The 22869-nt window shown below is 44.2% G+C and overlaps 1 long non-coding RNA gene across 1 annotated transcript in view; it reads right to left on the bottom strand.

The window, feature by feature from the left end:
* The window catches only part of LOC145717274 (uncharacterized), a 29263-nt gene extending 12821 nt beyond the window's left edge, over positions 1–16442 (bottom strand). The window contains exon 1 of the long non-coding RNA XR_014140379.1: positions 16135–16442. This is a non-coding gene — a long non-coding RNA (uncharacterized LOC145717274). The remainder of the gene's footprint in view (positions 1–16134) is intronic.
* Between the last annotated feature and the right edge of the window lie 6427 nt (positions 16443–22869).

Raw genomic sequence — 22869 nt, 5'->3', positions numbered from 1 at the left:
ATGATCGCAGCTTTGTTATAGAGCTTGAAGTCCGGAATTGTGATGCCACCAGCTTTGGTTTCTTTCTTGACATTCCTATGGCTATTCAGGGTTTTTTCTCATTCCATACAAATTTTAGGATTATTTGTTCCAGCTCTGTGAAAAATGTTGATGGTATTTTGATAGGGATGCAATCTTCCCTTCTTTTTATTTTTATTGATGTCACAGTAAAACAAATATCCTGCCTATAAGTGAAAAATATTAATCTTCAACTATTTGCTTTTGAACTAATGGAGCTATATACTCGATTACTGCAGAAAATGGAATTGTATTTAAAAATAATTTTATACAAAATTAAAATATGAGAAAATTGGCTATGGGAATCCTACTAGGTTTTCATGTATTTGAAAAATCTTCACCTAGGCACCTGGGTGGCTCAGTTGGTTAAGTGTCTGCGTTCGGCTCAGGTCATAATCCCAGGCTCCTGGGATTGAGTCCCTCATCAAGCTCCCTGCTCAGCAGGGAGTCTGCTTCTCCCTCTCCCTCTGCCCCTCCCCCCGCTCATGCTAACAAATAAAATCTTTAAAAAAATTTACACAAGTAAAACATGCCTTTGCAAAAAATAAAAATACATAGAAGTATGTAATTTAAAAAGCGATAATCTAATTCAACTCCATGAGAAGTAACTCCACTATTAACAACTGGTTTGTGGCCTTCCAGATTTTCCTACACGTATATGAACACGTTCAGGTTTTCTGTTTTATTTTCTTTTTTAACTTAATTGGGATATTACACATACTGATCTGCAAGTTACATTTCTTTTTTTTTTTTGCCTAATGTACTATAGGCATCCTTCCATGTCCACTTATGGATTGAACTCATTATTCCTAATGACTACATAACAATAACTCATACTGAGGACTTACTATGTACCAGCACTGTACTATCAGGTACCAAATAGATTATTCCTCACAACAACCCTATCAGGTGGATGATATAATTTTTTTTTTTTATTTTACCGAACTGATGATAAATGCACAGAGAAAGTAAGTAACTTATCCAAGATCACACAGGTAGTAAGAGGCAGTGTCAGGTCCAAAATGCAGCTATTTTTATTCCAGAATGCCTATGTGTACTCTTATCCATTACACTATATTCCCATTGAGCATCCAGATTTAATTAACCGGTTCTCTACTGATGAACATTCCCTCCTCTCTAGTTTATATTGCGTGCTTGCTTTCTTCCCTCCTGGGTGGTATTATTGTTGCTATTTGATTATTTTTACATCTGGAATTTGTCCTTATGGACTGTGTGGGATAAGGTGTTAATCATTTTTTTCCAAATAGGAAACTTTACAAACACCATTTATTGAATGTTCCATTTCCCCCACTAAATTGAAAATCTATTTTTATCATGCTATATATATCTAGCTCTGGACTCTATTCTATTCTGAACAAGCACAATGAAGTTTGTTTGTTTGAGTACCATATAGTTTTAACAACTGTAACTTTACAGTATTTGAAGCAAGGCACATGTCAACAGATCCAAACCTTCCCCCCATTCTCAAGGTCCCAACCCTGACCCCCCTACCTGTCTTCCTTCTACTTCATGACATTCCCTCAAAACCCTTCAACATTATACAAGTTTCAAAACCTTACAACTTCCCTATATTTCTACCCATACCTTCTTCTGGCCTCAAGAAGGTAGTCCTTCTCTCCCCATTCCAAAGTTAACTTTTCCAGTTGAGTTCCCATCCTCAACTGTCTCTACCTCCTCGAGATCTCATCAACAACCTCTCTCTTTCTCTGTTTCTATTCCTCTTTCCACAGGCTTTTTACTTGCCTCGTGCTGCAAGCATATTCTGGTCTTCTCAACTTAAAAAACAAATACAAAAAGAGTTCCATGTGCCATGCCTTAAAATCTGCCCACTGGCCACCCATCTGTCATTCCTGTCTGCTCCCACCCACATCCAGTGACTCCTCAAGCCTTTACAGTGCTTTCCACCACTCTATTGAAACTCTTCCCTGGAACACCCAGCAGGCCAAGTGTATTCTCACACTTCACTCACCTTATGAATGCTCAGAAGACTTCCATGCTCATTTCTGAGGCTCTTTTCCCCTTGGCTTCCAAAATCCTCATGGTTCTGAGTCTCTTCCTACCTAAAACTTGTTTCATGCTTTCATGCGGCCCACAAACATGGATGTGTCTTCAAGAGCTCAGGTCTCTCCTTTTCTTTCATTCTTTCCCTCCCTCTTTCTCTTCCTCATAGAATCAAAGCAGAGGCTCTGATTTAAAACAGCTGAATTTGATCCCGGTGCTGCCTTCCTCCACTGGGTCACCTGGGACAAGTTATTTAACTTTTTGGGGCTTTGGTTTCTTTATCTATAAAACAGATAGTAACACCTCTTTCAAAGGATTGTTGTTAGGCCCAGTGGGCAATTAACATACATTGGCTTCTCTTTTCCCATACTCCCAAACATTTTCCCCTGATCTTTCTTTGGTTTCAGTACAGATCTTTAACCACCTGCCATATCTTTCATCTAGATATCCTATCTTTGCTTCAAATTCAATGAATAACCTTTTTTTTTCTGGGAGAGGGGGAATAAAGAGCATTTTATCTTAAGAGCTGTCACCAGAACTCCCCTTAGCAAAGGCATGATCTTTTTTGGAATATACCTTAATGAGCTACTTAGAATGGAGAGCAATACACCAAGTGCCGGGTATGTTTGTTGCTTATTGATGCAACTCGAACGGCTTTGTAATTTTTTTTCTGAGGAAAGGGTAAGGAGAAGAGTCAAAAAAGGAGAGGTAAGAGGAAAGAAACGTTAGGATGAAGAAAGGCTCAGGTTGGTGAACTCAATAGCCAGTGAAACTCCCCAGCTGAAGTACAGTTTAGGGTGATGATGCTTACTATTCCTTTGTATTTCTGCAATGTAAACCCCAACTTCATCACCCTCCACAAATATTCAGTAGAATCTACACTTTGAATACTTTATGCGAATGGAATTTTTTGGAGAAACTGAAGAATGGAGTGAAATCACATTTATTGTTGGGCAGGGACAGCAAGCTGGAGCTCAGGAGCCAACATGGTTGTGCCATGGGTCATTTGGGAATTCAAAGAAATCTTGGAAGGGGCATGAGAAGTCTATACTCTATGATTTGTGGGGGTAGGTGGGTTTCTGTCTAATCTGCCTGGATTTTGAGGAGCAGTAAAGCCCTGGCTGACATTTGGGACTCACTTTAAAAGCAGTTTCTGCCCCAGATTCCCAATTTCTGTCAATGGTGCTTTACTTCTCTGGTCACTCAGGTTAAAAATGTCACAGTCATCAAAATCACACAAACACTGATTATGTGCTTTTGTGCAAAGCATCCTTGTCAAGACCTCAGCCCTTTCCAAGTTCGATGACAGTGGATTATCAGGTTATAGTTCCCTAGAAAATCTCTATGCTTCTAGTCTTTTTATCCCTACAACCTATATCTCTAAGAGATAAATCTTCCTTAGAACACCATCTGGTTCTTTTCTTTTGGTTCCTAACCCCTTCCCAAATTTTATTTCTCACTACCTTTCTTCTAGGAGAATTCTCTGCCTCAACCAACTAATCTATTTGTTATTCTCTAAATCCATCAAGAACACTGGCAAGGACACCTAAAACTAATATAACACTGTATGCAACTAACTGGAATTAAAATAAAAACTTAGGGGCGCCTGGGTGGCTCAGTTGGTTGAGCGACTGCCTTCGGCTCGGGTTATGATCCTGGAGTCCCGGGATCGAGTCTCACATCGGGCTCCCTGCTCAGGGGGAGTCTGCTTCTCCCTCTGACCCTCCTCCCTCTTGTGCTGTCTCTCATTCTCTAATAAATAAATAAAATCTTAAATAAATAAATAAATAAATAAATAAATAAAATAAAAACTTAAAGGGGCGCCTGGCTGGCTGAGTCCGGAGAGCATATGTCTCTTGATCGTGGGATTGTGAGTTTGAGCTCCATGTTGGGCGTAGAGATTACATAAGAATAAAATAAATAAATAAAATAATCTTTAGGGGCACCTGGGTGGCTCAGTCAGTCAGGCGTCTGCCTTCGGCTCAGGTCGTGATCCTGAAGTCCTGGGATCGAGCCCCATGTTGGGCTCCCTGCTCCGTGGGGAGTCTGCTTCTCCCTCTCCCTCTGCCTCTCTCCCCGGCTTGTGCACTCTCTCTCTCTCTCAAATAAGTAGATAAAATCTTTAAAAAAATAAATAAAATAAAATAATCTTTAAAAATTAAAATAAAAACTTAAGAATTTTTAAAAAGCACACCGGCAACCTCCCGGCCATTACAGATACTATTCTTCCCCTTGGACTATCTGGGAGCCCTTCAGTGTGTTCAGACGAGCCATCGCTCCCAAGAATTCTACCCTAATTGATCAAGCTCTTCTCTGTATTTTATTCAGTTGGTATAAACCCCTCTGTACTGTTATTTTTAACAGCTTTATTGAGGTATACTATACACAGCATAAAATTCATCTATCGTACAACTCAATAACTTTGGTTAACTATCACACAATCCAGTTGAAAACATTCATTACCCCAAAATGTTCCTTCATGCCTGTTTACAACTAACTCCCACTCCGTTCCCCAGCCTGAGGCAAACACTGCTGTTTTCTATCTCCATAAATTTGCCTTTTCTAGACATTTCATAGAAATGGATTCATATAATATAGTCTTACATCTGATTTCTTACACTTAACACAATGTTTTTGAGGTTAATCCATGTAGTCCAGATTGTATCACTAGTTCATTCCTTTAAGTTGCTGAACAGCATTTCACTGTATGAATATGTCTCATTTCATTAATCCATTCACCAGCTGATGAACATTTGGATTATATCCCATTTTTTGGCTATTATGAACAATGCTGCTATGGACACTTGTATATATGTCTGTGTGTGAATCTTTTGGAGAGATTCATGGGAGTGGAATTGCTAGATCATAAGGTAAATTTATGTTTAACATTTTAAGACTCGCCCAAACTCTTCCAAAGTGGCTGTTTCCATTTTACATTCCCAACAGCAATGCACAAGTATTGCAATTTCTCGACATTCTCACCAACACTTGACATTGTCTTTTTTATTGTAGCTATCCTCTTGGTTGTGAAGTACTACCTCATTGTGGTTTTAATTTTATTTCCCTAACAACTACTGGTATTGAGCATCTTTCCATGGTTTTTATTTTTTTTTAAATATTTTTTTTATTTGTCAGAGAGAGAGAGAGAGCACAAGCAGGAGGGGTGGCAGGCAGAGGGAGAAGCAGGCTACCTGCTGATCGGGGAGCCCGATGTGGGACTCGATCCCAGGACCCTGGGATCATGACCTGAGCTGAAGGCAGCTGCTTAACCAACTGAGCCACCCAGGCGTCCCTTTCCATGGGTTTATTAGCCATTCTTGTATCTTCTTTGGTGATATCTCTATTCTTTTGTCCATTTTTATTTTTTAAGTAGGCTCCACGCCCAGCGTGAAGCCCAACGCGGGGCTTGAACCCACGACCCTGAGACCAAGACCTGAGCTGAGATCAAGAGTCTGACACTTAACTCAGCCATGCAGACGCCCCTCTTTTGTCCATTTTTAAATTGGGTTGTCTTTTTAATACTGAGTTGCTCAAGTTCTTGGTACATTCTGGATGCAAATGCTTTATCCGTGTGTTTTGCAAATATTTTCATTCAGAAGGTGGCTTGTGTTTTCAGCTTCTTAATGTCTTTTGAAGCAGAAACATTCTTAATTTTGAAGAAATCCAATTTACCAGTCTTTTCTCTTCTGGATTGTGCTTTTGATGCTAGATCAAAGAACTCTTTGCCTAATCCTGAATCAAATAAATATTTTCTCCTATATCTTCTTTTAGGGGTTTTATGGTTTTCATTCTTACATTTAGGCCCGTTTTTCTAAACAGCTTAATGAGATATAATCACACACCATACAATTCACCTATTTAAAGTGTACTATCCAATTGTTTTTTAGTATATTCAAATGAGTTATGCAACTATTCACCACAATTTTAGGACATTTTCATTATCACAAAAAGAAACCCACTAGCAGTCACTCATTTCCCCCTTCCTCCAGCCACTGACACTTGCTAATCTACTTTCTGTCTCAATGGATTTGCCTCTCACGGACATTCGGGATTATACAACACATAGCATTTTGCATCTGGCTTCTTTCACTTAACATTAATATTTTCAAGGTTCATCCATGGTGAAGCAAATACCAATACTTCAGTCCCTGTTACTGCCAAATAATGTTCCATTGTATGGACTTACCACATTTTATCAGCTATTCCATTTGCCAGCTGATGGACATTTGGGTTATTTCGACCTTTTAGCTATTATGAAAAATGCTACTATGAACATTCATGTACACATTTTGGTGTGGATTTATTTATTCCCCATTTTTCTTGGACGTATATATACCTAGAAGTGGTATTAGTGAATCATTTAAGCAACTGTGAAACAGTTTTCCAAAACAACTGCACTATTTTACATTTCCACCAGCAGGGTACCAGAGTTTTAATTTCTCCACATCCTCACTAAACTTGTTATTAGTTGTTATATTGATTATAGCCATCCTAGTGGGTGTGAAGTGGTATCTAATTGTAGATTTGATTTGCATTTCCCTAATGGCTAATGAGGGTGAGCATTTTTTCATGTGTTTATTGTCCATTTGTATAACCTTTTTTGGAGAAAGGTTTATTCAAGACCATTGTTCCCTTTCTAGTTGGGTTGTCTTTTTCTTATTGAATTGTACAAGTTCTTTATATATTCTTGATGCAAATCCCTTATCATATATACGATTTACAAATATTTTCTCCCATTCTGTGACTTGTGTTTTCATTTTATGACCCATTCTGAGTTAATTCTTGGTGATGTGAAGAGTTTAAGTTCATTTTTTTTTTTTTTTGCTTGTTATTACCCAAATGTCCCAGAACCATTTGTTGAAACAAAAACAAACAAACAAACAAAAACACCCACTATTCTTTTCCTGTTGAAATGCCTTGGTACTTTTTTTTTTTTTTAAGATTTTATTTATGGGGCACCTGGGTGGCTCAGTAGGTTAAGCATCTGCCTTCGGCTCAGGTCATGATCCCAGGGTCCTGGGATTGAGCCCCGCGTCAGGCTCCCTGCTCAGTGGGGAGCCTGCCGCTCCCCCTGCTTGTGCTCTCTATCAAATAAATAAATAAAATTAAAAAAAAAAAAGATTTATTTGAGAGAGAGACAGCACAAACGAGGGGAGGGGCAGAGGGAGAGAGACAAGCAGACTCCCCACTGAGCACGGAGCCCACTGGGGCTAAATGCAGGGCTCCATCCCAAGACCCCAAGATCGGACTGGAGTCAAAGATGATCATAACCAACTGAGCCACCCAGGCACCCCTTGACTTGGTACTTTTGTCAAAATCAACTGAACGTAAATATAAGGTTTTATTTCTGACTTGCAATTCTCTTCCATCGATCTATATACCTTTTGTTGTGCCAAACCACACTATGGTTTTTTTTTGTTTGTTTTCTTTTTTAAAGATTTTATTTATTTATTTGAGAGAGAGAGAATGAGAGACAGAGAGCACGAGAGGGAAGAGGGCAGAGGGGGAAGCAGACCCCCTGCTGAGCAGGGAGCCCGATGTGGGACTCGATCCCGGGACTCCAGGATCATGACCTGAGCCGAAGGCAGTCGCTTAACCAACTGAGCCACCCAGGCGCCCCACACTATGGTTTTATAATAATGTTTTAAATTGGGTAGTGAAAGTCCTCCAACTTTGCTCTTCCTTTTGTTTGTTTGTTTAAGATTTTATTTCTAGGTAATCTCTACACCCAACGATGGGCTCGAAATTACAATCTGTAATTTCAACAGCCACATGCTCTACCAATTGAGCCAGCCAGACACCCCATTCTTCCTTTTCAAAGTTGTTCTAGATAATCTAAATCCTTGTACATGCATGTGCATGTAAATATAAGAATCGGCTGGTCAATTTATTTTAAAAAAAGTCTGTTGGGATTTTGACTCAATTTTTAGAACGTTGGCATCTTGACAATATTGAGTTTTCCAACATGAAATGTTTAATTACTTAGATCTTTTTAAACTTCTTTAGTTAAAGCATCAATCTCAGCAACATTTTAGAATTTTCAGTGTACAAGTCTTATACTTCTAATGTTAAATTTATTCCTAAAGGGGCGCCTGGGTGGCTCAGTCGTTAAGCGTCTGCCTTCGGCTCAGGTCACGATCCTAAGGGTCCTGGGATCCAGCCCTGCATCGGGCTCCCCGTTCAGCGGGAAGCCTGCTTCTCCCTCTCCCACTTCTCCCTCTCCCCCTGCTTGTGTTCCCTCTCTCGCTGTGTCTGTCAAATAAATAAATAAATAAATAAATAAATAAAATCTTTATTTAAAAAAAAAAATTATTCCTAAGAATTTTATTCTTTTTGATGCTATTGGGAATGAATTGCTTTCTTAATTTCTTTTTCAGATTATTGCTTTTGTGTAAAAATAGAATTGATTTTTGTATGTTGATCTTGGATGTGCAACCTTCTAAACTCATTTATTAATTGTAGTAGTATTTTTGTGGAATCCTTGGTATTTTCTACATACGGGATCATGTCATCTGTGAATAGCCAGTTTTACTTCTTCCCTTACAATCTGAATACCTTAAAGATATTTTTTTACACATGTATGTGTGTTTATTTTGCCACACTAGTTAGAATCTCCCATCAACACTGAGTGGCAAAAGCAGACATCCTTGCCTTGTTCCTGATCTTAGCAGGAAGGCATTCTGTATTTCACCATTAAGTATGATATTCGCTGGGCTTTTCATAGATGCCCTTCTATTCCTAGTTTGCTAAGTGTTCTTCATCTTGAAAAGGCTGGATTTGTCAAATGTTTTGTCTCCACTTATTGAAATGATCATGCGGTTTTTATTCTTTATTCTACTAAAACAATATATTAATATTGATTGATATTAAGCATTGATATATAAAATATTAACATTGATTTCAGATATCAAACCAACCCTGCATTCTCAGGATATAACCCACTTGGTTATGGTATATCTGTATTCTTATTTATCTCTGTATGCCTGCATTCTACCTCTGATATAGATGATAAGCACTAAAATTCTGGAAGGAGCATAATTTTTAAATAATGATTTTTAAAGGCTATAATTTTTAGATTAAAAAAATGTTTTCATAGCACAAGCACTCTTTCAGCAACTAAAACCTCGAGCTTAGCACCTACTTTGCAAGAATAATTAGTTAAAATAGGAAACCACTATAATTGTTAAATTTTATGTGTCAACTTAAATTTTAAGGTATGGTGCCAGTTGTTTATCCAAACATTAGTCTAGATGTTGCTGTGAGGTTATTTTGCACACATGATTAACATCTATAATTAGTTCACTTTAAGTAAGAGAGATTACCCTTGATAATGTGGGTGGGCTTCATCTAACCAGATGAAGACTGTAAGAGCAAAAACTGAGGTTCCCCAGAAAAGAAGGAATTCTGTCTTAAGACTCTAATATAGAAATCCTGCCTGAGTTTCCATTCTGCCAGCTTGCTCTAGAGATTTCAGATTCAAGACTATATCAACTCTTGTCTGAGTTTCCAGCTTGCTGGCGGGCCCTAAATATTTTAGACTTGCCAGCCCCCACAATCACAGGAGCCAATTCCTTAAAATAAGTCTTTTTATTTTAAGGGATATACATATATTTTTAAAATATACATATATCGGGGCGCCTGGGTGGCTCAGTCGGTTGAGTGTCTGCCTTCGGCTCAGGTCATGATCCCAAGGTCCTGGGACTGGGCCCCAAGTCGGGCTCCCTGCTCAGCGGGAAGTCTGCTTCTCCCTCTCCCTCTGCCTGCCTGCCTACTTGTGATCTCTCTCTCTCTCTGTCAAATAAATAAATAAAATCTTAATAAAATATATCTCTTATTGATTCTGTTTCTTGGAGAATACTAAATGATTCTGCCACCAAATAGCTTGTATTGTTAATACAAATAGCTTGTATTGTTAATACTTCCTTCTGTGACCCATATTCTGACTTACAAAGTTGATTTGAGAGCTATCCTGCTGCTTGCCATAGGAATCAAAATCACTGAGCACAAGGATCAGAATCTATATACTGATGCATAGCAGGTGCTCAATAATGTACATTAATGGTAATGAACAGAAAGAGAAAAGAGATGCTAAAGAACCAAAGAACATAACCACCATCATATAAGGAAATCAAAGGCCCTAAATCTGAGGACAAAATCAAGAAGTGAAAGAAATCAGTCTGTTAACAATGAAGTGAAGTACAAATAAAGCAAAAATATTAGATGTTTTAAGAGGTGGGTGCCTGGGTGGCTCAGTCATTAAGCGTCTTCCTTTGGCTCAGGTCGTGATCCCAGGGTCCTAGGCTTGAGACCCACATAGGCCTCCCTGCTCAATGGGGTGTCTGCTTCTCCCTCTACCCCTCCCCCTGCTCATGCTCTTTCTCGCTCACTCTCTCTCTCAAATAAAAATATAAAATCTTTAAAAAAACAACAGGAGAAGTACTACATTTGAAGTGTTTAAAAAAATACTACTAGCATTTGAGGGGCGCCTGGGTGGCTCAGTCAGTTAAGCGACACACTCTTGATTTCGGCTCACATCATGAGGTGAAGCCACATCAGGCTCTGCACTGGGTGCGGAGCCTGCTTAAGATTCTCTCTCTCCCTCTCCCTGTGCCCCTCCCCTCCACTCGCACGCACATGCGTGGACATGTGCGTGCACGCTCTCTCTCTCTCTCTCAAAAAAAAATACTAGCATTTGAACTCTTGATCTTGATGATTTCATCATTAAATGGATCAACACTGAGGTTTTTATTGTATTAAATGTATTTACTATGAATTTCAGGAACTTACTTAATTTTGAGGTATCTAACTGTGCCAGAACCACACAATTCTTTATTCTGTAGTGAGTTCCAGATTTTTAAGTCCTTGGTGTCAAAACCAATATTAATGTTCCTAAAAGTTAAGAGTAACTTTTATAACTATCTAACGGACAAAGACATGACCCATGCTTTATTTATTTTTTAAAATATTTTATTTATTTGACAGAGAGAGACAGCGAGAGCGGGAACACAAGCAGGGGGAGTGGGAGAGGGAGAAGCAGGCTTCCCGCTGAACAGGGAGCCCGATGCAGGGCTCGATCCCAGGACTCTGGGATCATGACCTGAGCCGAAGGCAGACGCTTAACAACTGAGCCACCCAGGCACCCCATGACCTGTGCTTTAAAAACTGCTCTTGCCATAGGACAGACCCACATGACAAGCATATATGTACTCCAATGTAACAAAAATTTGGAGAATAACAATGCTAACTGCTCAGGACTCTACCATTCTGAATTTTTATAATAGGTTTAGCTCTTAACAACCTGAGCAAGGGGTGCCTGGGTGGCTCAGTCGTTAAGCGCCTGCCTTAGGCTCAGGTCATGATCCCAGGGTCCTGGGATCGAGCCCCACATCGGGCTCCCTGCTCGGCGGGAGCCTGCTTCTCCCTCTCCCACTCCCCCTGCTTGTGTTCCTGCTCTCACTATCTCTCTCTGTCAAATAAATAAATAAAAAAATCTTTAAAACAACAACAAAAAAACAACCTGAGCAAAATGAATTACTCTTGTTTTTCAATTTACTCAAATATGTAGAAAGAAATAAACTAGATTCATTAGGTGCTGAATTACAATGAATTAAATTGTCTTTATAGTATGCCCATTTCTTGCTGGATAGAGAAAACAGGCCTAATGACTTTTATTAATGTGGATACCCCTTTCAAAAGATGAGCATGCATTCATAAAAACAACCACCTCAGCAAAGCCATACCTTTGCTAAACAAATGATCATGGGCTTTTAAAGAAGGGAAGATCTTAGAGAAGGATTTAAAAGCATGCATAGCTTCTAACTCAAAAATTACAAAGGTACAACCAAACGCAGAACAGTGCTATAAATAGCTTTCTATGCTAATGCAGAAATACTATCTAGAAATGAGCTCCCACCATGCCTTGTTATTTAAATGACTAAAAATCATGTGTTTATTAAGAAAGCTAAATACCACTGAAGAACATTTATATAACATCCATCATCGCTGCACTGTTTACAACAGTAAAAAATTGAAAAAACAACAACAACAAAAAGCTCCCAAATGTTCATCAACAGAAGACTATCTTAAAATAGGGCATTAGCATACCAAGGAATATTATACAGCTGTTAAAAACAGGGCGCCTAGGTAGCTCAGTCGTTAAGCGTCTGCCTCCAGCTCAGGTCATGGTCCCAGGGTCCTGGGATCGAGCCCCATATCAGGCTCTCTGCTCCACGGGAAGCCTGCTTCTCCCTCTGTGTTCCCTCTCTCCCTGTGTCTCTCTGTCAAATAAATAAATAAAATCTTTAAAAAAAAAAAAAGAACAAAGATACTCTCTAATATGGAAATAATATAAAAAGACCTCCAATATCTCTAAAAGTGAAAAAAAAAAAAAGACGCTTGGCTGGCTCAGTCAGTAGAGCATGTGACTCTTGATCCCGGGGTTGTGAGTTCAAGACCCACACTGGGCATAGAGATCACTTAAAAATATAAAATCTTTTTTAAAAAGTGGGAAAAAAGGTGCAGAACAGTCTAAATTGCATGTTATGCTTTTATCTGCACAAGAAACTCTGGAAGAATTCCAAAGAAACTAAAAGTGGTTACACAGGGATGGGAGGTGTATGGGAAGAAAATGGGTAGATGAATATAGTACAGTGAGAACAAGATTTTCACTGTATGACTTTTCATTCTATTAAATTTTGAAACATGGGGGCGCCTGGGTGGCTCAGTCGGTTAAGCATCCAACTCTTGATTTTGGCTCAGGTCATGATCTCAAGGTCATGGGATCCAGTCCCGCCTCTGGCTTTGCTCAGAGTCTGCTGGAGATTCTTTCTCTCCCTCTCTCTCTGTCCACCCCCACCCCCCGTCCCCACTCATGCTCTAATAAATAGATAAAATCTTTAAAAATAAAAAAAACTTTGAATCATGTAACTTACATTACTTATTCAAAAAATAAATTTTTTTTTTAAAGTAGGTCCACACCCAGCGTGGAGCCCAGTGTGGGGCTTGAACTCATGACCCCAAGATCAAGACCTGAGCTGAGATCAAGAGTCCGACAATTAACTGACTGAGCTACCCAGGCGCCTCCCAAAAATAAATAATCGTAAAAAATTTAGGCTATTTTATTTCCACTCATCTCTAAAAAAATGAACCTAAGTTTCAACATGAAATCCACTGTTCTCAATAATTTCTAAATATTTCCAGTTCAGTGAGCATACAAAACTAAGGGGTTCCTCTAAAAATACAAAATAAGGAAAGCAATGCTGCTGGGCACTGTGATCATCAAGACAGGGACGGATGACAGAGCTGCTTTTTGAAATTATTCCACAGGCAGCAGAGCTTGAGACTTTCCAGAGAGCCAGAGGTCTCAGCTTAGCCGGTCACCTGAAGAAAGCAGACTCTGCTATTTGCTTTGCTCTATCACTACTGAAGATAAGAAGACTTCTCGGGCACCTGGGTGGCTCAGTCGTTAAGCGTCTGCCTTCTGCTCAGGTCCTGGAATCGAGCCCCGCATCAGGCTCCCTGCTCGGCGGGAAGCCTGCTTCTCCCTCTCCCATTCCCCCTGCTTGGGTTCCCTCTCTCGCCTTGTCTCTCTCTGTCAAATAAATAAATATTTTTTTAAAAAAAGATAAGACTTCTCAGAATCAACCCAGTCTGATCCCTCAACAAGGACAGACCTTTGAGTTTTGTCTCAGTCCTGGCGCAGAACAGCTTCCTTTCCACAAATCATCACAAGTCCAATTCCTTGTGAAAGGCAGAGGCTGATGGCTTAGAGAGAAGAGCACTAACTGGGTGACCCTGGCTATGCTAATTTGTTTCTCTGACTTCCATTTTCTTATTGGTGAGATGAGCGTATCCTGGGCCAAATTCTCTCAAAGGTTACTTTCAGGTCTACAAAACTATCATCCCACAAAAAGACAGGTCAATTTAAAGATCAGATGAAGGGTGGGAGATGCCTCCACACTAGAGCATATACAAGTTCATGGAAATTCTCAAGTACACAAAGGTTTGCTGACTGGGACCTGAATGTTATGATTCTTCTTTTTTTTTTTTTTTAAGATTTTATTTTTTTATTTGAGAGAGAGAGAACCAGGGTTGGGGGTGCGGGGAGGCAGAGGGAGAGAGAGAAGAAGACACCATGTCGAGCAGGGAGCCTGATCATGACCTGAGCCCAAGGCAGATGCCTACCCAACTGAGCTGCCCAGGTGCTCCTGATTCTTATTTTTTGTGTTTTATCTTCAACATAAATAATGTGGTCCCCTTGTAAAGATTTCTCACATACATAACTTCCAATTAAAAATGATTTACAGGCGCCTGGGTGGCTCAGTTGGTTGGGCGGCTGCCTTCGGCTCAGGTCATGATCCTGGAGTCCCTGGATCGAGTCCCGCATTGGGCTCCCTGCTCGGCGGGGAGTCTGCTTCTCCCTCTGACCCTCCCCCCTCTCATGTGCTCTCTCTCATTCTCTCTCTCTCAAATAAGTAAATAAAATCTTTAAAAAAAAAATGATTTACAACTAGTTAACACTTCTAAAACATGGATGGAGTGGAGAGAATTATTTCAGACTGTTAGCACTGAGTGTGTTGGTTAAGAAAAGTTTTAGTTCGGCCTTTTGATCCTTTTATGATCATCATCCAAGATTCATACTTGTATTACTTACTATCCTTTGGGGAACAGCCTTCTAGAGATTTACCTATGCTAATTCCCACACGTGAAGGGAGGGTGAATCCTCTTCTGAGACTGCAAACTCTACTGAAACCTCCAAGCTCAGCAAAACATGTTCCATATTGTGATCAATAAAAGCTAAGTGATTTCAGGGAAAAAAAAAAAACCCACAAATACTTGTGCATATTTTTGTCTACTAAAAAGCAAAGTGCATGCTTCTTTTGGCATTGGTTTCATATAGTCGTAATTAGCTAGAGTTTTATTAAAACGCTAAAGGTCCGCAGCTTTATCTTAGACTGTTCTAAAACAGCTCTTAATCATGTTCATGTCGGCAAGGATTCATGCTTTGGCACAAAAGCATCAGAAACACAGCTCTCACAGACACTCTGCAGGGTGCAGGTCCATTGTCTGGTCCCTGCTTCCACCTGGCACAGACTGGACACACTGCTGGGAAACCAGCTCATCTCATTAGCATGTCTTTATTCTAAGGTTCTAATTCTGACACCTCTCCAAGATCACCAAAATCCTCCTCAGGTCCTAGGCCAAAGAGAAGATGGTAGCCACCGGTCCCCCAGAAGTCTTGAGAAAAGCAATGAAAAATAAAGCACAGAGTTAGGTCATGCACCAGCAGTCCAGAATTGGCCGGTGCTCAATCCACTTGTGATCCTCTATCCTTCTCTGTCAAAATCCTCCTCCAGCTCTGACGCTTTATGCCACAACCCAGAGGCCGGACACGTTTACCTTTTTAATGATTCTGAAAACAAACGGAATCCTTCTGTACATTTTAAATACCTCTGCCCTGTCCCCAAGCTATCCCCATTCTAAAAACCAGGTCTGCCGCTACTCTGGCAAAGGGACAACCCGGCTGACTCTGATACTCAGACTCCCAAACATTTCTGTTAAACACTTCTTTTGGCTTCTGACAGCCTCTTGAAAAGCGCAGCCCTGCAAACGCATTCTGGGCCTCCATCCTCCAGCAGGCACTGGAAGCTTCGCCCTGAGAAACCTACTTCCAACCTGCGCCCGTGCCTCCCTCTCCAGAGGCCTGGATGCGCGGACCCCGGCCGCCCCCCCGCCCCCCCAGCACAGGCGCCGGTGCGGGATGCCAGGCCCGCCTCCCCTAGCCCTCAGCTCCCGAGGGGAAAAGGCGCACCGGGCGCGGAGCAAGGGTCCCGTCGGGGCCGCGGGCACCCCGCCCCTCGGGAGCCGCAGTCCCCCCGCACGCGTCTCTGCCACCGGGCACACGGCCTGCAGGCCGCTCGCGTCCTCGGGCGGCGGGCCGGCCGGCCACCGCGGCCACCCCGCCAAGGACCCCCCCCTGCACCGGCCCGCGCCGGCCCGCAGACCTCCCACCCCCGGCCCCGGGGCGCGCCCCGGCCCGCGCCCGCCGGCCCTCACCGGACTTGGGCGGGTAGCGGTACACGGAATTGGACGGGATGTCCACCTCCTCCACGCCCGCGTGCTGCCGGCTGGTCAGGGCCCCCATGGCGCTGCGCCCGCGCCACCCTCGCGCCTCACCGCGGCCGCTCGCCCCGCGCGCAGTGCGGGGGTCGGCTGCCCGCCGCGGCCGGCTCCGCCTCGGCGCTGCGGCTCTGGCAGCGGGGAGCCCCCGGCGCGCTGCGCACCATCCTCCGCCGGGCCCCGCGGCGGCGCCTCTGCCGAGGGGGGCTGCGGGCCGGGCCGGGGGCGCCGCCGCCGCCGCCGCCGCCGCCTCAGGCCGCGTGATGTCAGCGACCGCTTGAGCGCGGGGCCCGCGGCGGCCGCGGCCAATGGCGGGGCGGGGCGGGGCGTCGGCGGCGCGCCAGCCAATGGGCGGCGGGATGAGGCGCGAGCGGCGGAGGTCCCGGCGCGGGGAGCCGGCCGGGGGCTCAAGGCTACGGGCGGGGGCCGGGGACTGCGGGTCGGACGACAGTCGGGCCCGGAGGCTGCTCGCCATTCTCCCAGACCCCCCGAGGGCGGCGCGCGGCCGTCCGGCGGAGGGAAGGCTGCTCCAGCCCCGCCCCTGGCATCAGCGAGCCGGCGGTCAGGAGCCGGCAGAGGGGCGCCCCCGATCTGCGGGCCCTGACCCCAGCCCCCAGCCGTAGCGGTCCGAGTGCGTTCGCAGCAGAGGACTGCGTTCGCAGCAGAGGACTGCGTGGCGTGAGCATCTCTCTTGCCCCCCAGCGCCTCTGCCCCAAAGTGCCCTGCTGATCCCATCTCCCAGGGGTCAGGGAGATTACTCAATACCGGTAAGCCGCTAGGAAGATGTCGCCATCCCTCTCACGTAGCTCCTTTCAGAGCGCCGAACTCTTTCCATGCACTCTGTTTTTGGGTCCCTGAGGCGGCTCCTGTAGCTCTGAAGTTTGGAGAGCATCAGCCCAAGATAAGATCAAGACATCCAACCTCTGATTGCATCTTTTGGAAACTTTGGAGGCCTGCGTGCGAAAAGTCAACGCAGGGGAACGCAAATAGGGCCAGGCAGAACAAGGGGCCCCTCCCGATAAAAGCACACAAGACTGTGGGAGGCTTGGACAGGCAGAAGGCGACGTTCTAAAGCTTAATTATAGACATCTGTATTTTAAACCTTTTATTTTTTATTTTTTTATTTTTTTAAAGATTTTATTTATTTATTTGAGAGAGAGAGAATGAGAGAGAGCACGAGAGGGGAGAGGATCAGAGGGAGAAGCAAACCCCCCGCTGAGCAGGGAGCCCGATGTGGGACTCGATCCCGGGACTCCAGGATCATGACCTGAGCCGAAGGCAGTCGCTTAACCAACTGAGCCACCCAGGCGCCCCTAAACCTTTTATTTTATTTGTGGGTCTGGTGGGTTTTTTTTCTGAGAGAGTGGACTGATCAGCAGAAATTTCAGCTGCTAGAACATGACTTCAACAACTTTTCACAATGTTTGAAGTACAGTGTGGAGTGTTCAGTTCCCTTGATTAGGTTCGCTAAGCCTTTTTATAGAGTCTGGCTCTTTCTTGATTCCATTTTGCATTTTTCATTGCCTTCTTTTCAGCAACAGACCTGGTGCTAAAGGCACCGAAGCCCAGTTGCCTTGGTTTTCTCCAGAGTCCCCAGGATGGCAGGAACGCATTGCTGTTATTTATATTGACTGATGCTGTAAGAGGGGCTTGAGCTACAGGTCAAGTCCCTGGCCCAGGCAAGCTGGTGGGCAGCCTTCTCCCAAGCACCTGGCAGAGTTCAGAGCCCTCCCTCCAGCCCCTGGCCCTAACTACTGGAAGGCTTCTGTACATATCTCTGGCAGGGAACCGATGTCCTTCTTGATACTCCTCTCCCCTCATGCAGGCCCTACCTTATAGCAACCATAGGTACAATATCAGTCATGAAGAATCTAGAACCACCTCAAAATAGAAGGCCTTCAGCACATTGCAGAGTAAAATGTTGCCTCATCATCTTGGGATCTGCTCGGAAACCTTTGTTCTTCCTGCCCTCAACATCCTGCACCATCCTCTTTATGGGTTTCTCCGAATCTGAGGGTCTCAGTCAGAGCCAGGCGGGGATGTGGCTCAATAGGGCAGCTCAGTTCTGTTGCTTGCAAGGATCTGTTCTGGTCCCAACTCAGCCTGCTCTGAGTCTGGGAAACGGGTTCATTCCTCATCTTAGATAACACTGTCCAAGCCTAACTGGTTCCTCCTCCCACAAATGAGTCAGGAATCCAATGCTTAGAATAAGAAAAGAAAAGAAAAACTAGGCATAGCACAGTACTATTAGTGGACATTTATTGAACACTCTCTCTGCCAGGCCCTGTTTTGAACGCTTTTACATATTAAAGCATTCATCCTTCATAGTAATCCTATGAAGTACGTGCTCTTAACACCCCCATTTTACAATCGAAGAAACGGAGATGGAGAAAAAGCACAGACTTTGAGTTGGACAAATCAAGACCCTAACCAGTTACATAACTTTGAACTAAGCTCTCACCAATTCTCGGTCTTCTCGTCTGTAAAGTAACCTGGCCCTGGGGTGCCTGGCCGGCTCAGTCTGTAGAGCATATGACTCTTGATCTCAGGGCTTGTGAGTTCAAGCCCCATGTTTGGTGTAGAGATTACTCAAAGATAAATTCTTTTTTTTTTTTTTTTTTAAGATTTTATTTATTTACTAGTCAGAGAGAGAGAGGGTACAGCTGGGGGAGCAGTGACAGAGGGAGAAGCAGGCTCCCTGCTGAGCAAGGTTCCGGATGTGGGACTTGATCCCAGAACCCTGGGATCGTGACCTGAGTGGAAGGCAGACGCTTCACCAACTGAGCCACTCAGGCGCCCCTTTTCCTATTATTTCTTTTTAACTGAGCCTTGATCCACTCATTGCTTCTTCACAGCAGCCAGTGAGGGCCAGGTAATTTTATTTTATTAAGAATTTATCTTTAGGGGGGCGCCTGGGTGGCTCAGTTGTTAAGCGTCTACCTTTGGCTCAGGTCATGATCCCAGGGTCCTGGGATCGACCCCTACATAGGGCTCCTTGCTCAGCGGGGAGCCTGCTTCTCCTTCTCCCTCTGCCCCTCTCCTCCCCCACCCCCCGCTCGTGCTTGCCTTCTCTATCTCAAATAAATAAATAAATAATCTTTAAAAAAGAAATAGTAGGAAAAATAAATAAATAGATAAATAATAAATAAATAAAGAGAAGTAATAGGGTGGCCTGGCTGGCTTAGTCGGTAGAGCATGTGACTCTTGATCTCAGGGTTGTGAGTTCAAGCTCCACATTGGGTGTGGAACCTACTCAAAAAAAAATTCTTTTCAATTAATTTTAAAAAACAAAAAGAAGTGATAACTAGCCCTCTAGGCTCATGAGGCAGAAGAGAAAGGGATAGGGGATAGTTTGGAGAAAATTGTAGCTCAAAGAGACTTTCTGGGAGTTGAGTTCAAGTCCCACTTTCTACAATGTAATCACATAGTGTTGTTGTTTGGGAAAAGAGAACTTCAGTCAGTGCCCAGGGCAAAGAAGAGATATGCAACCAAGCCTTGGAGCAGCCACCTCTTGGGGGCCAGTCCTACATTCCTCTCTGGTCCTTCCTTGGCGCCACTTGGCTCCCTTGCCGGAGATCTGGGCCAGGGAGAGGGCCTGAGGGAGAAGACGGCACAGACAAAGGAAAAATCCAGAAGTGATTGCCATCAAGAGAGCCATAAAAATGCTTTTAACTTGAATAAATGGTCTGGTGAGGGGTGGCACAGGGTGCGTGGGGAAATTACATGCAAATACCAGGCATCCTTTGTGTAAACGGCCTCACAGCATCCTCTCCATTTGCATGCTACACAAGCAGCCCTTGGGAGAATCTCCGCAGAGAACCCAGCGTTTAAGGGTCTCACGGGTTTCCTCTAAGCATCCACTCAAGGCTGGGAGGGAAAAGCCACACATTTTATCAGGTCCCAGCTTTTCTCAACCTTGGGTCTAAGGGACAAAGGAGAAGCGGGTGGGGGAAGCACAGGGTAAGAGTAATTTCGAGGTCAGCTCGTCCCTTAGAGCTTTCAATTTTGCTCGTTTGGGCTGTCCTGATTTCAGCTCAGATGTGCATTTTCCACCTTTGTGACAATCCACTCATTTGAACGATTCTCACAGATTCCTGTAACAGGAAGGAGAGATGATAGCCTGCTGGTGAAAAGCTGACAGATGCAGCCCTGTTTGCAGCACAGCATTCCCAAGACAGCAGGGGAAAGGGGTGGGGTGGGGGGATGTATCTGGGACCCAAAAGGGCTGGGGCTAAGACAGACCCCTTCTTTGCTGTTGGTTTGGCCGTTCTGTCCCTGCTAGGGTGATAGGAAGATTATACCTCTGGCTGTTCTGAGTGAGTGCAGGTCTCTCCAAAAGATAGGGCCCAATCAACGACACATGGCCCCTGATCCCACTCTCAGTCCTTGGGCCATGGCTTCAGTGGATTAAAGCTAAAAAACCAGAAGAGAATTTCACATCCTACTCCAGATCAGGGGACTAGACTGACACTGGCAGAGGGGTCTGATCCTAAATGCTTTTGGACCCTGCAGATGGTTCCTCGGGCGACCTAACGCTCTCTGTTGAGGAAAATAACCTTGTCCATTAGGAAGCCAGCAATCAGGCTTTCATATTTTGCTTTTTGCCAAATGTGAATTCCTCATTGTTAATTTCCTCCTCAGCTGTGTGCAGCTAACAAAGGAGAACTGTTCACAGGGCTGCAAACTTCAGTTGGGTCTGTAGCTTCTTAATCTACTTTTCCATTTAAGACCAAAATGAAAGACGATGCTTAACGCTGCCCTGCGTGGCCGAGCCCAGGGTGAGGAGAGTGAGGTGCTAGGGTGCGTGACCTTCACGTGGCGCTCACGCTCACTGCCAGGCCCAGGTAGGCACCTCAACCACCTGTCCCTAGTTTTAGCCCTGCTGCCTGGGCATCTGGCATCTGCAGAAATGAGGGACCTGGGACATTAATCCTATTAAAGGACTAGTTTAAAGAAATTAGGAGAGGGGCGCCTGGGTGGCTCAGTCGTTGAGCGTCTGCCTTCGGCTCAGGTCATGATCCCAGAGTCCTGGGATCGAGCCCCGCGTCGGGCTCCCTGCTCCGCGGGAGGCCTGCTTCTCCCTCTCCCACTCCCCCTGCTTGTGTTTCCTCTCTCGTGTCTCTCTCTGTCAAATAGATAAATAAAAACTTTAAAAAAAAAAAAAAAAGAAATTAGGAGAGTCTGTTCTATTGCACTTTATTTTAGTTTACTTCCATTTTTTTTTTTTTTTTATTTTAGAGAGAGAGAGGGAGGGAGGGAGATCACGAGTGGGGGGCAGAGGGAGAGGAACAAGCAGACTCTCTGCTGTGCAGGGAGCCAGATGCAGGGCTCGGTCCCAGGACCCCGAGATCATGACCTGAGCCAAAGGCAGACGCTTCACTGACTGAGCCACCCAGGCACCCCTATTTTAGTTGACTTCCAGATCGTTCTATCAAATACCAGACCCTGTAAGCTAGTTTCAGTACACTCACTTCTGCCTTCATCTGCCCAGCCCTGCTTTGGTTTTGAGCTCAGCCCCACCTGGGGCTGCACATTCTGCGCGATGAAGTCAGTGCGAAAAGAATGCACTGCTATTTCAGCCCGGTATCCACTCGGCTGCCCCTACTGCCCTTCTCAGGTAAACACACCAGGCCCGCAAAAAGCCCAGCCTCTGTCTCCCGCGACCCAGAGAAACCAGAGTGTGAGAGAGGCAGCGTGGCGACAGCCCTCGTACCCCTCTTTAACCAATGATCAACTGTGGTTACTTAGAAATTCAAAGGAAGAAAATGAGAATGAATTCTCTTCCTTCTCCTAGGGTTTCTTGACAATGCATGTCCTGGTGGGAGCATCAGATCTGGAAGAAGTCTAAAGGTCATCTAGTCCAGCCCCTTCACCTGACAGATGAAGCAGCAGCAGCCTGGGGAGGGGAAGGGACTGGCCCAAGGCATACAAATAGCAGCATGGCTCAGAACTCGGGGATCCCAGGCTCCATCCATGCACTGGGTCTTGCTAAGCGAAACGCGTACTGCTGGTTTGGTTTCTTTTTACTGCAGGGTAGGCTGTGTTCTAGGGCCAATGTAAGAAGACAAATCAACTCAAGGGAAAAGCTCAGAAACCCAACACAAACAGTGCAGATGCGACACGCAATACACTGCGTTTGCATGGAAGCTGTCCATAACCATGCTTGAGTAGGAATAAGAAAGCCGTGAGCTTCTCTCAGCTGCACTTCCCCCTCCACTCCTCAGAAACTGGAGCTGAGGTCAGATCGTCACCTAACTCCTTGCAGGCACAGGAACCAAAGCCCAGCAGATGAGAAGAGGGGAGTGAGAGCAGCTACGGAGGGTCAGATCAGATTCTTATCAAGTGGGTTAAAAGCGTCCTATACGCACTAATGATGTGTCTCTGCTAAAGCCTGAGTATGGGCTAAAGTCCACCACAGGCCAGAGATTCAATGACTTAATTTACAATGACGCGTTTATTCCTGAGCTAATTGCTTGTTCATTTAAGTGATAACTACCATCCTCATTAGGGTGCTTCAAAGACTCTGTGTCGAGCCTGCCGAGTAATAAACAAAGGTACTACCTACAGTTTTGGTTCTCACAGTACTGTTGGAAGCCCTAGATCTTTTTTATGCACCATGAGGTGTATATTTATTATATTGCTTAGTTGTATACTGTTATCTTTTATTCCAAG

This window comes from Leptonychotes weddellii, chromosome 15, assembly GCF_054177405.1.
Source record: "Leptonychotes weddellii isolate Sample4059 chromosome 15, ASM5417740v2, whole genome shotgun sequence".
NCBI lineage: Eukaryota > Metazoa > Chordata > Mammalia > Carnivora > Phocidae > Leptonychotes > Leptonychotes weddellii.
This window is presented reverse-complemented; position numbering and strand designations above follow the sequence as displayed.